Below are 15,824 nucleotides of genomic sequence, written 5' to 3' on the forward strand. Positions count from 1 at the left end.
TGATCGTCCTGAATATTGAATGAGTGCAATTTGTATTGCAAAATTGTGAAACACTGCATTTTGTCCGAGGTCTGTATGATGAAAACGGCGCAGGTGTTTTCCAGGCCTAATCTACTGTGATCAAGAGCCATTATGGCTCTTAAATGTGATCGAAGATGATTGCTATTTTTTGGGTGTACATATAAAGGCTATCAACTCGATGTAAGATGAAGTTCACTCTTAGCTTGGACTGTTTGCAAATTATTTTGTACAGGTAATCACATGATTTCGAGTGCAATTTGGAATAAATAAGCACGAGTAAATTTTTTCAAAGGCTAACAAAATTGCACGAGCCCGTAGGGCGAGTGCAATTTGTGGTCTTTGAAAAAATTTACGAGTGCTTATTTATTCCAAGTTGCACGAGAAAAATCATGTGATTACTTATTAATAATATTCATGAAAAAATTGCGAGCTTTAAAATCTCTTTAATAGGGAGTCAACCCGCGTAAACTACGTGCAAAAATAAATTATTCAAATGCTGCAAATATCATCACACGTGCAGTCAAAACAACATTTTGCTCGATGTTTTTAAAGTTTGCAAGCTGCAGAAACGGGCTGAACAGTTCATGGAATTGTTCAATGTGTTTGAAATAAAGATTCTGGGTTATTACCTCGAGTTTTCCGCTCTTGCAGAGAATTTCTTCTTCCTCCTCTGATACTTGCCGAGCTTTGTTTGGGCGCTTACCACGGCCAGCCAAGCGAAGCTGTTTCGCTTTTTCCTTCAATACCTCTTTGGAAGAACTAAATTCTCGGTCACGTACAATGGACAGGGTGCAGCCTTTGTTCTTTAAGTGTCTATCAAGCGATGCCTTCATTACTTTAAGGCTTTCTGGTTCATAATCTTCACCTTTTTTGTATTGTTTACTTCGGCGTAGAAATGCTCGAGCAAAGTGTTAAGCTCAGCCGGCTCATAATTTTCTATTTCATCAGTAATTACCTTACCTACGCACCAATTCTTCCAAAAAGAGAGCCAAAAACCAGTGCTTTTCGCAGTGTTTTCCTTTTTAGAGCGGTTTTTCAGCTCCTCTACAGTTGTTTCGGTCGAAAAAGCAAATGTGATGCAAACGCCAACCATTGCGGTTTTTGCTCGAAACTGGTCCGGAGCGGATCAAAATTTTACGCCATTTAGATGGCGCATTTGATTGGCTCTCAGTGAGTTCCTTTGTTTTTTAGCCAATCAGAATGTCACGTTTGTTACTCTTTTCTGCACTAAATTACCTTTTTTCTGCACTCAATTACCTTTTTTCTGCACTGTGTTACCTAAAAACTGCATTCCTCTTAGCCAATCACAATCGAGAAATTTTTTCATGTATATTATTATCTCGAAAATCACGTAGTCTTTCCCTCAAAAGTCACAGGAATGTGCTCTAAAGTTAACTGATTTGTGGAATATAAGTTTATTGTTTGATTTGAATTATAAATCCGAGTTAATAGGAGCTTCGCTTTTAGCCCTGGCTAAATCTTTATATTATAATATCGACGTTAGGGAGCTTGAGCAACGACGACGGCGACGACAACGAGAACGGCAAAAAAGCAATGGGTTTAGACAAGAGAGAATGAGCTAGATCACTCTCTCTTGGTTTAGATTCATTTGGCAAAACAACAACTTTGCATGTGTATCAAGCTTTTTTCTACATTTCCTTGCCGTCGCTGCACGACTACAACGTGAAAGTGCCTGATTTCACGTTTTGTCGCGGACGTGAACGAAGACAATGACTTTCTTTTTCTTTTGCTGAACTTTGATACAGTCTTTTAGAATTCAACTCCACAGAAATTTGCCAACATTTAACGAATTGAACGAGTTGAAATAAGCGCGATAAAGTTTGAAGCAGCGCGAATTCACTTATTGAGTTACGTTTTCGTAAGACGTCGCCGTTGTTGTTGCTTAATCTCCCTATTGACATCGGGGACGATATCTTAATATGTATATTTTGGCACATTAATTTACCAAGACGCAAATCTTTTTAAACGCCTCCCCATTATTGACTCTGGATATAAAAGAGGTCCCTCTCCAAACTTAAAATAAATTAACACACACCCCAGGGTTTTAATGGATCTTTTACGGTATAGTTCAGTTTTAAGGGTAGGAACGTCGTCCCCTCACTCATTGTCAAACTTGCTTTGTACCCCTTAGAGATTAATTAACCAGGAACCTCAAAAGGGCATAAAGACGGGGAACGTACTGATTTTCAAGGAATATATGTCAAATATTTCACGTGACAAAAAATATTCTGGAACTGAGGGAGGTTGTTCATTTTAATCATGCAAAGATTGTGTTGAGAGCTTGTGAAGCTCTCCAGGCTTTGAAACGAGAGGACCAAGACTCTGTTCTTTCTCTTTAAGATAGCAGTTTGATCTTCAACAGCTACTTACAACAACTCTACAATTTCTACTAGCTTACACAGCGAATTAAATAACCAAATTGTAGACTTAGTTTGGGATAGCTGACCGGAAGAGTTTCTATTGAATATCTTATCGCCTATATTGCAACAGGTTTGCTATAGTTAGATAAGCCTACACAGCCGCAACCGACAAGTATCAAAGAACCAGTTAAATGCTAACAGTGAAACTGCCCAGAAGGACTAAATATACAAAACAGGAACTCGATTGTGGGTAAAACTCAAGGTCAGCGGTACTCCCCAAACAAACCTACTTCAAAGAACCAAAACTAAGCTTAACAAACACTTCAAATGGCTAATACTAGACAAAAACTCAGGAACTAACCATGTGGGGAAATACACTGAATCTCTAAGTCTATAAAAGTCTATAAACTGTTTATCAAGAAGCTAACAAAATCTTAAAAATAGCAAAACTGAAAAACAAAACTAAAAGCAACTACCTCATAACAATTGCAACTGGTTTATGTGCTTTCGTATTTGCTCGAGGCTGAATTATTTATAACAGGTAGACAAAGATACAGTCAAACCTCTATTAACCGGACACCAGTGCATTCCAGGAGGTTCTGACCTTTAATCGGTGAAGTCGCAGTAACGGAATGAGACAATATGAAAACCACAGGATTTTGCTTTACCTGGTATACGACCCGTCTCTCAAAACTGCGATAAACGTTTCATGCCCAAACACAATTTTTCAAGCTTGTTTTCTAGCAATTGCGATTTGCTTTTTAGACAAACTATCCCGATTCATTTCTCCATTTTATAGCCGGCGCTTCGCTAAAAATATATAAAAAAGAGAGAAATCCGATTTCTTTTAATGAACTAAGTTCACGTAAAATAGTCTTTCGGGAGTTTCGAGAAATGCGGACCTGTGATATAAACGTTAATCCGTGATTTATTGCTTGCATTAACAGTAACGTCTTACCTCTTGTTTGAGTATTTTATGTAAACCACCACTGCTTGGCACTAAGAAGGTTAGGAGGTTAATGTAGTGCCGCAAACATTAACAAGTCTTACTGAAAGCATGCGCTCATATAGTCAAAAACGTAAAACAAACGAATTACCAGTATGTTCACCAATATTACATAATCACTTGTGCCCCACAAGTGAAACACAAAATGATTAGCCGAGATATTGTTATTAAATCAGTCCAATTGCTACACCTGCTACACTTTGCTACTTGCTACGCTTGCTCATCTTGCTACACCTGCTACGCTTGCTACACTTGTACTTGCTGCAATTCCTTCGCTTTGTTCGTTTGGTACACTTGCTACGCTTGCTACGTTTGCAAAGTTTGCTTACTACACTTGCTACCAACGCATGCCACACTTGTTACTCTTGCTACGCTTTCTACTCTTGCTACACTTGTCACACTTGTTACGTTTGCTACGCTTGAGGGTGCTGCGATACACTTGCTGCGCTTGCTACAGTACGTTTGGTATACTTGCTTCTCCTGCTACGTTTGCTTGCTACACTTCTTGCCCCTGCTATGTTGGGTACGCTTCGTACATTCAACAGGTGGTGTCAATAGACAACCCTATCAGAAACTTTCTACATTGTCTCATGAGGAATCCTATTTATTTTTTATTTTATCTAAGTTGACGATTTAGTTCAATTTTCCGTTTTGTTTAAAAAACTATAAACAAGATTTCGATCAACCAACCAGGACGCCGCTTCACTGAGGCATACGACATTTGTACTGGCCAGTGTTTTATGACCTTACGTAAGAAGGTGTACGTTCCTAGTCAGCAGTACAATTAAGTTCCACATCACTGCTGGTGGATTCCGTCTTAATTTCTATAGGTACAATTTAGGCGAGGTGTAAAACGTATCCTCTATACAAATGTATAATTAAAGGTCATGTAGACTTGAATCAAACCAATATAGACACTAATAAACTTAAACCAATCTGCCAAAAGAATTAAAAACTACAACTGTGTACATAATATATAATATAACAGTAAAGAGCTATATTAAATTGCTAGTCTGAAGTGCCTCTGTCCCATGTGGTATCGATGAAAATAGCCGAAATTGACTACTGATTCCCGATATTTTTTAGGTGACTATAAAACAAGTTTCAAGTGCACACGACTGGTCGTAAAATAAGCTACGAAACCTACACTGTAATTTTCAGACTACGCAAAATATTAACAGCATATAATTTTCTCCTCTGGATAAAGTGTTCCTATTCTTGCGGAGGAACGCTCCACCTCGTAATTGTGACAAAATTAGAAACTGACTTCACCCTGAGATAGTTGGGAACTGCTTCACTACATTCTTCGTCATACCTATACAACACCAACGACAACAGGAAAAAGCAACTTTAGAAAGTTAACAAAAGAAAAGGATAGTGACTTCATCTGGCGAGGCATAACATGACAACTGACTTTTAAGAGTGCGCTCGATTGATCGTACCCCGGAATAAGAATACGCAAAAGTTTTGACAGAACAAGTGATTTCTGGCGAGGCTATTCATTAGACGCGGAATACGGTGAATCGAACACGCCCTAAATTTATAAGAGCAAAGGGTCACATTAAAACTCGTACCTTCAACCAATGATTAGACTTATTGTAGATTCAAAGAAACTTGCATACCATAATTCTTTATTAAGCCTTCCTCTCTAATAAGCTCCCCTTTAAGAGGAAAATCATTTAACCTCCTTCTCTATTTCAAGTCTCTTCTCCGTATTCTTATACAATAGACGTATGATAGATGTGTTAATTTATCACGACTCTAACACTTCATGTGGACTGATTATCGGGTATGGTTTATTCACGAGCTGCAAGTTTGGATTTGATTTGGCTCCTCGGCTGATCATGACCTCCAACTTCATGTCCCTGAGATTCTTCACTTTAGGTTCTAGTTCTTTATGGGGAAATGATATCACAATCTTCGCTTCATTAAATAAGCCCCTCCTCCCTCTCAAACGTTCTTGAAATGAATAACCCCCGGGGAGGCTTAATAAAGGATTTACCATATCTAGAGACTTTCCTAAGCGACCACCTTCCGTAAAATAAGCGACCGGAAATTTGATCTTCGCATCTTGGGTCGTCGCTTACATCAGGTTCGACTGTAAGTTACAGTGGAACGAACTCAGACAGGGCACACTTCCAAATGTGAAAAAATCATGCGACTTGAAATAAATTTTCTAGTGTTTAACTGCCAAAAGAACTACCAAAGTCAGACTCCATTGTTGTTGAACTTGACCTGTGATTGGCAGATTGACTCTACGTGGCACCGGTTGAGTTCGTTGCTCAATAAAAGGTCATAAATAACTATAATTCCTTGTTGAAATGACGTTTCCTAAAGCACGTAATATTATCCAAGGTTTAAATATATCCTAAAATTCCTTGCTATTTACTGGATGCCCTCAAACTCGAGCGTTACGTCGTCACCAATGAGAACAAACGGAGCCCAGTATCTCACTGCGTTATAGCGGTCAGATTCCCTCATGGATTTCATGGCTTTATTCAGAGCCTCACTGGCACTTCGTCCATGGACTAGTTGCTGGTAGAATACTTTCATGAACTCCATAGTAGCTTCGTCGTCGATCGCCCACAAGGATACCAGAACAGAGCGAGCACCAGCACCCAAAAATGCCCGTGCAATACCAACCACACCCTCAGATTTGACTTCTCCCCGGGCACTATGACAACAACTGAGTACAACAAGTCTTGCCCTAATCTGCGCCTCTAAAACATCTTTCATAGTTAAGAGATAGTCCTCCCTGGCTGGATTCAAGGATGAACGTGTTGTGTTTGGGGCCAAGGCAATTTCTCCTGTTTCCATTTTACCGTGAGCAGCAATGTGCACCAGAGCAACCGAGGAGATACGTGTTAACACTCTATCTTTTGTTGCATGCTTTCCAACGAGAGGTTCAGTTTGAAGTATTTCCCCAATCATCTTCACTTCCTTTTCCGCCCACGCCAACTGCTCTAGCGTCATTCCTTCATAAACTACCTCCTGTACCCACGGATCGCCGACGAGAAGAGCGCCAGTCTTGCTGTGCCAATCTGCTGGACAATTTTTGATTAATCGCAGAGTAGAAAGTGAGGGAAGTAGGCGAATTCTAAAAGTTTCGCAGAGGTACTTAGATTTCAAGTCAATGAAAGCAGCATAAGGGGCCAAACAAAGAGGTCCTTGTGGAACAACCACAACCTCATCGCCTTGGAGTAAGTCTCTTATAGGGTCCATAACAACTTTGTAAAATGTTTGTAATGAATTTGGCTCAAAAGATGAGGAATGAAACCTTGGCTGACTGGATCTTTTTTCTGCTAACTTGTTATCGCTTGGGTTCCTTAATGAACGATCTTCACAGTTAACATCAGCTCTCACGCCTATTTTTTCAAGTGCAGTCTCCAGTAGAGACTGAAAATAGGTTTTGACGGAGATATCGATCTGAGTTTTCCTAGTTTTGATTTCGTTTCCTTTCTTGTTCACCCAGAGAACTATTCCTTCCTCGTTAATAGCTATAAAAGCTGTATCTGACGGTAGGTAATTAAGAATGTCAGGTGTTGTTGCAGAGAATGTTCCTATTTCTCGAGACAACACTTTAAACCCATACTTGAACTCCAGTATATTATTTAAAGCTTGGGCACGTCCATGATCAGCAGTTAAAAGTGCCTCGACGACTTTACCTTGCTTAAACTGTAGCCCCCAGAGCCTCAAATTAACATTATCATACGTACTCCCAAGACTAATCTTCCATTCGTCAATAGATATGAGATTTCCCCTGATATAGTCGAAGGCAATGACACTGTTTTTATAACAGCAAATGGCTGTCTGAAAATCTCCAAGACTGTCATAGTCGTTGCCAAGATTACGGTACGCTTTTCCTTCTCCTGCCCTGTCTCCCACTTCTTCGGAAATTTTGAGGTGTCGTTCATGGTACTCTATGGCTTTCTGGAAATCTCCAAGCCTGTGATAGTAGTTGCCAAGACTACCGTACGCTTTTCCTTCTCCTGCCCTGTCTCCCACTTCTTTGGAAATTTTGAGGTGTCGTTCATTGTACTCTATGGCTTTCTGGAAATCTCCAAGCCTGTGATAGGCGTTGCCAAGATTACAGTACGCACTTCCTTCTCCTGCCCTGTCTCCCACTTCTTTGGAAATTTTGAGGTCTCGTTCATGGTACTCTATGGCCTTCTGGAAATCTCCAAGACTGTGATAGGCGTTGCCAAGATTACAGTACGCTTTTCCTTCTCCTCCCCTGTCTCCCACTTCTTCGGAAATTTTCAGGTGTCGTTCATGGTACTCTATGGCTTTCTGGAAATCTCCAAGACTATCATAGGCGTTGCCAAGATTACAGTACGCTTTTCCTTCTCCTGCCCTGTCTCCCACTTCTTTGGAAATTTTGAGGTGTCGTTCATGGTACTCTATGGCTTTCTGGAAATCTCCAAGATTTTTAAAAGCAATGCCAAGATTACCGTACGCTTTTCCTTCTCCTGCCCTGTCTCCCACTTCTTTGGAAATTTTCAGGTGTCGTTCATGGTAATCTATGGCTTTCTGGAAATCTCCAAGATTTTTAAAAGCAATGCCAAGATTACCGTACGCTCTTCCTTCTCCTGCCCTGTCTCCTACTTCTTTGGAAATTTTGAGGTGTCGTTCATGGTATTCTATGGCTTTCTGGAAATCTCCAAGCCTGTGATAGTCGTTGCCAAGACTACCGTACGCTTTTCCTTCTCCTGCCCTGTCTCCCACTTCTTTGGAAATTTTGAGGTCTCGCTCATAGCACTCTATGGCTTTCTGGAAATCTCCAAGACTGTGATAGTCGTTGCCAAGACTACCGTACGCTTTTCCTTCTCCTGCCCTGTCTCCCACTTCTTTGGAAATGTTGAGGTCTCGTTCATGGTTCTCTATGGCTTTCTGGAAATCTCCAAGACTGTGAGAGGCGTTGCCAAGATTACCGTACGCTTTTCCATCTCCTGCCCTGTCTCCCACTTCTTTGGAAATTTTGAGGTGTCGTTCATGGTACTCTATGGCTTTCTGGAAATCTCCAAGCCTGTGATAGGCGTTGCCAAGATTACAGTACGCTTTTCCTTCTCCTGCCCTGTCTCCCACTTCTTTGGAAATTTTGAGGTGTCGTTCATGGTACTCTATGGCCTTCTGGAAATCTCCAAGACTGTGATAGGCGTTGCCAAGATTACAGTACGCTTTTCCTTCTCCTGCCCTGTCTCCCACTTCTTTGGAAATTTTGAGGTCTCGTGCATGGTACTCTATGGCTTTCTGGAAATCTTTAAAGTTAATATAGGCGTCGCCAATAGTACTGTCCCCTTTTTCTTCCTCTGTCCTCTCCCCCACTTCATCGGCAATCTTGTTGGTATTCCCAAGATTACAGGTGGCCCCTGTTTGTCCTTTCGCAGCCATTCCACTAACAAATTGCAGATAAAATCTACGTACTGCTTTTCCCGAAGATAGTTTCAATTGTCACATTTTTTTGCTTGCTTTGCTATTTCAGCACTTCTGAAAAAAAAGTGTACATATGTTGTGTTTTTTTTTTCCGTTGATACCATTTTTCTATATGTAAGGTAACGTACGATAACGAAAATGAAAAGGAAAAACTAAAACATTGAGTAAAAGCTTATTTATTAGCTCTTTTATTATTCGTTTTTGTCCATGATCAGAGGCGGATCCAGGATTTTTCTTAGGAGGGGGTGCACCACTAACTGACTGATGACGCAAAAAATTGTAAAAGTGAATACGAAAAAGAGGGCTTTTGACTAGGAAATAACATAATGTGAACTGCTGAGAATACATATTTAATTATACGGCAGATTTTGTATGACTGTGAAGCGACTGCACAGTGTTAATCAGAAAGCCGCAGGTCATCCCGGGAGGGGGTGCACACCCCCTGCACCCTCCCCCTAGATCCGCCCCTGATGATCACAGTCGCATTTGGTTTGCCACAAATATTGATCGTTCTACTTGTTTTTTATCGTTGTGTCATGTGACTTGATAAACTGGGGTCTTCTCCTAAAAAAGGAAAAAGACATTCTTTTCGGTGATCAGTGATCGAAATGAAAAAGAAAGCAGATTTACCATTGTTTAAACATGGTGTACGTTATCTATCTAGTCGCTGTACATTCATCTACCCTCCATTGAAAATACTACAGCTTTTGACAACAAACTACAAATAAATCTGGCCAGTAGGAATATTCAGAAAAGTCAAATTTCGGAAAGTGAACTTATTTCTAAGGTTTAAAATCTCTTGCTAGCGGAATACAAATGTACAACAAATGAAAAGAATATATATTCTATATTATATTATATATTTTAAGCTTGTGGAAATTCAGAACATTATAATTATGGTTCATATAAAATAGGAAAGGCCCCCCTGACTCCTTGCCCTGCTCGGTTTCAGCTTAAGAGCGAGGATCAGGAAAAATCGAGAACAATCTTAATTTCCTGGCAGGAGTAAAAAAATGAATTTGTCCATAGATAGCTTTTAGATTGTAGATTGTTCCCGCCAGAAGCCTTTTATTTGTGGTTTTCGATGTCGGAGTCTCAGACTGCCCCTAGTTTTTTACCTGAAATTCGCTAACATCAACTTTCCTGGTGTGCGCAAAGGAAGGCGCATGGAGAACAACTCGGTACGTGTAAAAACTTGAGGAGTTTTTGTTTTCTTACTTCCTATTGTCCTTAGCTACTATGGCTCTGTTACGTTGACGTCTTTGAATTTCTTTGTGTCATGTCACTTAGGAAGATTGCAAGTTCTTTTCAAATACACCCGTCCGAGGATGAGCCGGTTTAGAAAGATTTCTGTATACAGGTTGGCCATATTATTTAACACAGATGATAAATATGACTCTTCTGCACAGCCGTTTTTATATGTCGTCACGCAACGCAGACACTAAAACCGGCTGTGTAGCAGACTACTACGAGTACGGACATGTATGCATAATAAATCAGTGAAAGGGCTGAGATGAAATCGTACAGTCCCCTGCGGACTGAAAGATCATAGACAACTGGCGGGCTTATTAAAAAGAGACATGTTTTGACAAAAGTTTACACGAGATAAATTACCAAATGCCGTTCTAAGGTAAAGGAACCGTGGAGTTCTAGTATAACTTCAGCTAATACAATACCTACCTCAGTTATAAATTCCCGAGTAGTCTTGATGGTTTGCTTGATTTGTCACGACGAAAAATTCTACGAAGAAGTCATGTTTTGCAAAACAAGTCAGTATAAAAGTCGATTGCATTTTCCTTCACATAATAACCGAACTTGCACAAAACTTACCTATAAGCAACAATCAACCCTTCTACCAAGAAGAAATTAAACCTATGGGCTTTTTCCCCTCCTTTAGCTTTCACTTTCATTTTGATCAAATTACGTCAACAAAAGTGCTCTAGAAATGCAGCCATCCAATGAAAAGCATATGAGGGATTAGCCTGAGGGAGCAAAAACGACTCGAATGAATCGTCTGTAATTCCGGCTAATGAGGGGTCAAATTAAATCTAATATACAGTTATGTCTTTTGGTGATAAGCTTTCCTTGCCAGCCAGATGTTTATCTCACTGTTTCGGATCCAACGACTCAACTCTCGCCTGCTACTATTTTTGCAACCGTTTACGTGGTGCGAAGCCATACGTCACGTGATTAGGGTCAAATCATGTCTGAAAATCCGGGTAGCAATGAAATCAGCAGTAATAAAGGTAGCCGCTCAACAGAGGTTTACTTTCCCATTTTTTTCTAAAAGTATTTCGGAACTTTGATTACTGGCCGCTTAATGGAGGATGGCCGCTTAATAGCTTAATAGGTGAGCACTGAGTGGAGGTTGAACTGTATACAGAGTAGGGTGATAACCATGTGTGCATAATAAATCAGTGAAAGGGCTGAGATGAAATCCTACATGATGGGTTACTATCGCTGAAAAAGTCCCCTGCGAACTGAAAGATCATAGACGACAAGGCCTTATTAACCAGAGACACTTTGACAAACGTTGCCGCGAGATAAATGACCAAATGCCGTTCTAAGGTAACTAGGAACCGTGGAGTTCTAGTAATGCCTACCTCAGTTATAAATCCCTCAGTAGTCTTGCTAGTTCGCTTGATTTGTCACGACGAAAAACTCTACGAAAAAATCATATTTTGCAAAACAAGTTCAAGTTCAGGTTCAACTGTATACAGGGTGCAATAATAACTATGTACGCATAATAAATCAGTGAAAGGGCTGAGAGGAAATCCTACATGATGGGATGGGCAAAAGTCCCCCGCGAACTGAAAGAGCATAGAGAACACGGCCTTATTAAACAGAGACATGCTTTGACAAAAGTTTCCGCGAGATAGATAACGAAATGCGCGCCGTTCTAAGGTAAAGGAACAGGGGAGCCGATGAGCTCTAGTATAACTTGTTCTAATTCAATGCCTACCTCAGTTATAAATTCCCGAGTAGTCTTGATAATTCGCTTGATTTGTAACGACAAAAACGTGTACGAGGAAATCATATTTTGCAAAACAAGTCAGCATAAAAGTCAATTGCATTTTCCTTCACAAAATAACCGGACTTGCACAAAACTTACCTATAAGCAACAAACAACCCTTCTACCAAGAAGAAATTAAACCTATGGGATTAGTCTGACTCGAAGCAATCGTCCGTAATTCCGGATAATGAGGAGTCAAATTAAATCTAATACTAGGGTATCTAAAAGATAGTAATGCTGCGGCACATTCTATTGATACTGGCATTAGTTAGGCAGTGAGACTTAAAAGAATCAAAAATGACATTGAACGTCCTATTTACATGTTGGAAAGTACTAGAATAATTACTATCAGTCTACAGAAAGACCTCGTCGGAACGTTGTTTAGAAAATGATCAAGTGGTTATCAACTCTGGTTTTCCCACAGTAAATTGTAGGAAATAATAGAAATTCAGATTGTTTATCCATATATTCAATATACGGTAAACGATATTTTCTCTGGAAACACAATACTTTTCTTGCTGTTTGTTGCACTTTATTAAGTAACAGTTATTTAGCTATATATTTATGGAAAATAACAACACAAAAAACGGGAAAAAAAGAAAGTAGGGATAAATAATTCGGTAGGACTCGAACCCGGCACCTTCGACTCGACGCGACTACACCTAACCACTACACCACAGAGGCTGATTACGTAATTTTTATTCCTTTTGCATGAAACTTCCGCCGGCAAGATGATCGCCAGCCACATTAACCGAGCTATTAACAGTGAAAAAACAATGTAAACGCATATTCCATGGCAATAAATGAATGACAGAACATAATTATGCTTTTCAAAACGCCGATACACGTCCTCGTCTGCAAAGTAGGACACAAAACATATGTTTTGTTATCTCGATTTCCGCAGTTATTTTGAAGCGAATGGTCAAAATCACATCCATTTTCGGCTCATACAGTTTCTTAAGAATAGCATTGCATGACATTTTTTCACTTTCACATCACCTTCTAGCAAGCTGGAATTTGTATATCCCCCGTGTTGCGGACTCGAAGAGCAAATGCTCATCTTCTCGTCAGGTTTAACACCTGGACGAGTCAAAGACTCTTGAATTGAAATCCGATCCCAAAGTTAACCATCGTACTCATCTGAAAGACTCCTGCGTGTCTTAAAATTTGGTAAGACTTCTAACCGTGCAGTAGAAAATTTGCCACAAAGAAAACTCTAAGTCTGAGGAGCGAACGATGCACTCTCTTACCCACCGAACTTCCCCTATACCCGTGTTTTTATTTGAGTTGTTCGTGGCGCAATGCACTCTGGTTAAATGCAATGCATTGTGGTAAAAATTGTGGTTAAATGCAATGCATTGTGGTAAAAAGTGATGAATTCAAGAATTCGTCGCCCCTTATATATTTCCTTTAAATCCTGATTATGTTGCTGCTCGCTCCCTTCGGTCGCTCCGCAGCAATAAGCAATCGTCTGTAATTCCGAATAATGAGGAGTGCAATTAAATCTTATATACAGTTATGGTGATAAGCTTTCCTTGCCAGCCAGATGTTTCTCTCACTGCTTCGGATCCCACGACAGATTTCTCGCCTGCTATTATTTTTGCAATCGTTTACGTGCTGCGAAGCCATACGTCACGTGATTAGTGTCGAATCATGTCTGAAAATCCGGGTAGCAATGAAATCAGCAGTAATAAAGGTAGCCGCTCAATAGACGTTTACTTTCCCATTCTTTTCTACATTCATTTCGGAACTTTGATTACTGGCCGCTTAATGGAGGATGGCCGCTTAATAGGTAGCCACTTAATAGAGGTTGAACTGTATACAGAGTGGGATGATAACCATGTATGCATAATAAATCAGTGAAAGGGCTGAGATGAAATCCTACATGATGGGTTCTATCGCTGAAAAGGTAAAGGAACCGTGGAGTTCTAGTATAACTTCTGCTAGTACAATGCCTATCTCAGTTATAAACTCCCCAGTAGCCTTGATGGTTCGCTTGATTTGTCACGACGAAAAAGTCTACGAGGAAATCATATTTTGCAAAACAAGTCAGTTTAAAAGTCAATTGCATTTTCCTTCACAAAGTAACCGAGCTTGATACAAAACTTATCTTAAGGAACAATCAGACCTTCTACCAAGAAGAAATTAAACCTATGGGATTTTTCCCTTCCTTTAGCTTTCAGTTTCAACAAAAGTGACGTAAATGCTTTCAGAAATAGCTCCCGAAATGAAGCCATCCATGAATAAAACCAAGGGGTTGGCCCGAATTTCTTGACGTTTAATTCGACTCGAAGCAATCGTCTGAAATTCAGGCTAAAGAGTGGTCAAATTAAATCGAATAATTATATACAGTTATTTTAAAATTCGCTGTGGCTATATGCTCTGCAGTCGGAATAATAAATCAGTGAAAGGGCTGAGATGAAATCCTACATGATGGGTACTATCGCTGAAAAAGTCCCCTGCGAACTGAAAGATAATAGACAACAAGGCTCTATTATTAAAACAGAGACATACTTTGGTAAAAAGGTTTCCGCGAGATAAATGACCAAATGCCGTTTTAAGGTAACTAACGTGGAGTTCTAGTAATGCCTACCTCAGTTATAAATCCCCGAGTAGTCTTGATAGTTCGCTTGATTTGTCACGACGAAAAAGTCTACGGGAAAATCATATTTTACACAACAAGTTAAAGTTCAGGTTGAACTGTTAGTCCAGTAGCTAAAGGCTAGGATCTATACAGAGCGGACAAAAGCACCAAACTTTGCATGGTTGTAGCTTAGGGCATGTTAGTCGATATTCGGATCGGAACTGCTCGGTGAAGTTCTTTAACAACCCCTTCATGATGGATAGCCTGTGCTGAAAATTGTAATCCCTTGTTCTTTGCCATTTTTGATGAAAATTACATAAATGGCATGTAGATGGAAAAAGAAACTGTATTACTACTATTATTATTAAAACCAATGACTAAAACAAGTCAACTTAATAATAATATAGTAATAATGATATACCAAGGCGGGTGCCTTGTGCTAAAATATCAATTCCTTGTTTTTTGCCATTATTTTGATGAAAATCACATGAAAGACATGAGAATGACAATGAGAAAAAGAAATCGTATTATTATTGAAACCAATGACAAAAACAAGTCAACTAAATGATATAGCAGGAAAATCCAAGGAAAATGTATTCAGACCGCGCGTACTCAGTCCTAAATGGCTTTTCAAGATGAAGGCTTAAAGAGGTCTTTACATGGACTGTAAGTATTTCTAGAATTGTCGTCTTCATGCGAAATTGTGTAAAATTTTAATCAAGACGTTTGAGTGAAGTTTTAAGCTCTTCTTGGTGATGTATTTGTTATCGAAAGCAACGAGAAAGGAGAAGGAAGCATGTTGAAGCAGACCAGAAACAGTCGGAAGGCTGACACTCGGTGAGACCGCAAAATGTGATTTGTAACGAAGATGGTGGGAGCCATCTACAAGTTTCTGTTCATTGAAAGCCGACAGAAATCTATGACGTACTGCCAGCGATTTACAACACTATGGTCTTCCAAGAATATCTGGTGGAGGGGTGATTGCTGTAGAGGCGAAATAGTATCATGTGCGCTGTTTAACTGACTTGCGTTAGACCAATGGATTCTCACTCCTCTCTTGTCGATTCTCACCCTTGGCAAATATGACAACGATTCCAACTGATATCCATCTTGGTGTGTAGAAACAAGCTGAAACTCACTAATCACGATAGGACTGAAAGCGTGGTTATCTTGTCGATGTACCGTACTCGACCACTCTTTAGCGACTTCAATATGGGTAATGCAACGCTGACAACCACCGCCAACAAAGCCAAAAGTCTGGGATTAGTATTTGATGACAAAATGCTATTTGACGCACGTCTCAACATTTGCTGATCATCGTTTTACCAGCTCAGGAACTGATCAAAGCTAAGAAAGTAGCTCACACAGGTGTCTAGCGAAATTGCT

General features: G+C 39.9%; 1 protein-coding gene and 1 pseudogene across 1 annotated transcript in view; both read right to left on the reverse strand.

Annotated features, from left to right (window-relative positions):
• LOC140923473 (uncharacterized) overlaps positions 1–8,799 on the reverse strand; it is a 54,882-nt pseudogene extending 46,083 nt beyond the window's left edge.
• LOC140923406 (uncharacterized) overlaps positions 1–15,824 on the reverse strand; it is a 110,031-nt gene that overhangs the window by 61,634 nt on the left and 32,573 nt on the right. The window lies entirely within an intron of this gene.

This window comes from Porites lutea, chromosome 13 (assembly GCF_958299795.1).
Source record: "Porites lutea chromosome 13, jaPorLute2.1, whole genome shotgun sequence".
Taxonomy (NCBI): domain Eukaryota; kingdom Metazoa; phylum Cnidaria; class Anthozoa; order Scleractinia; family Poritidae; genus Porites; species Porites lutea.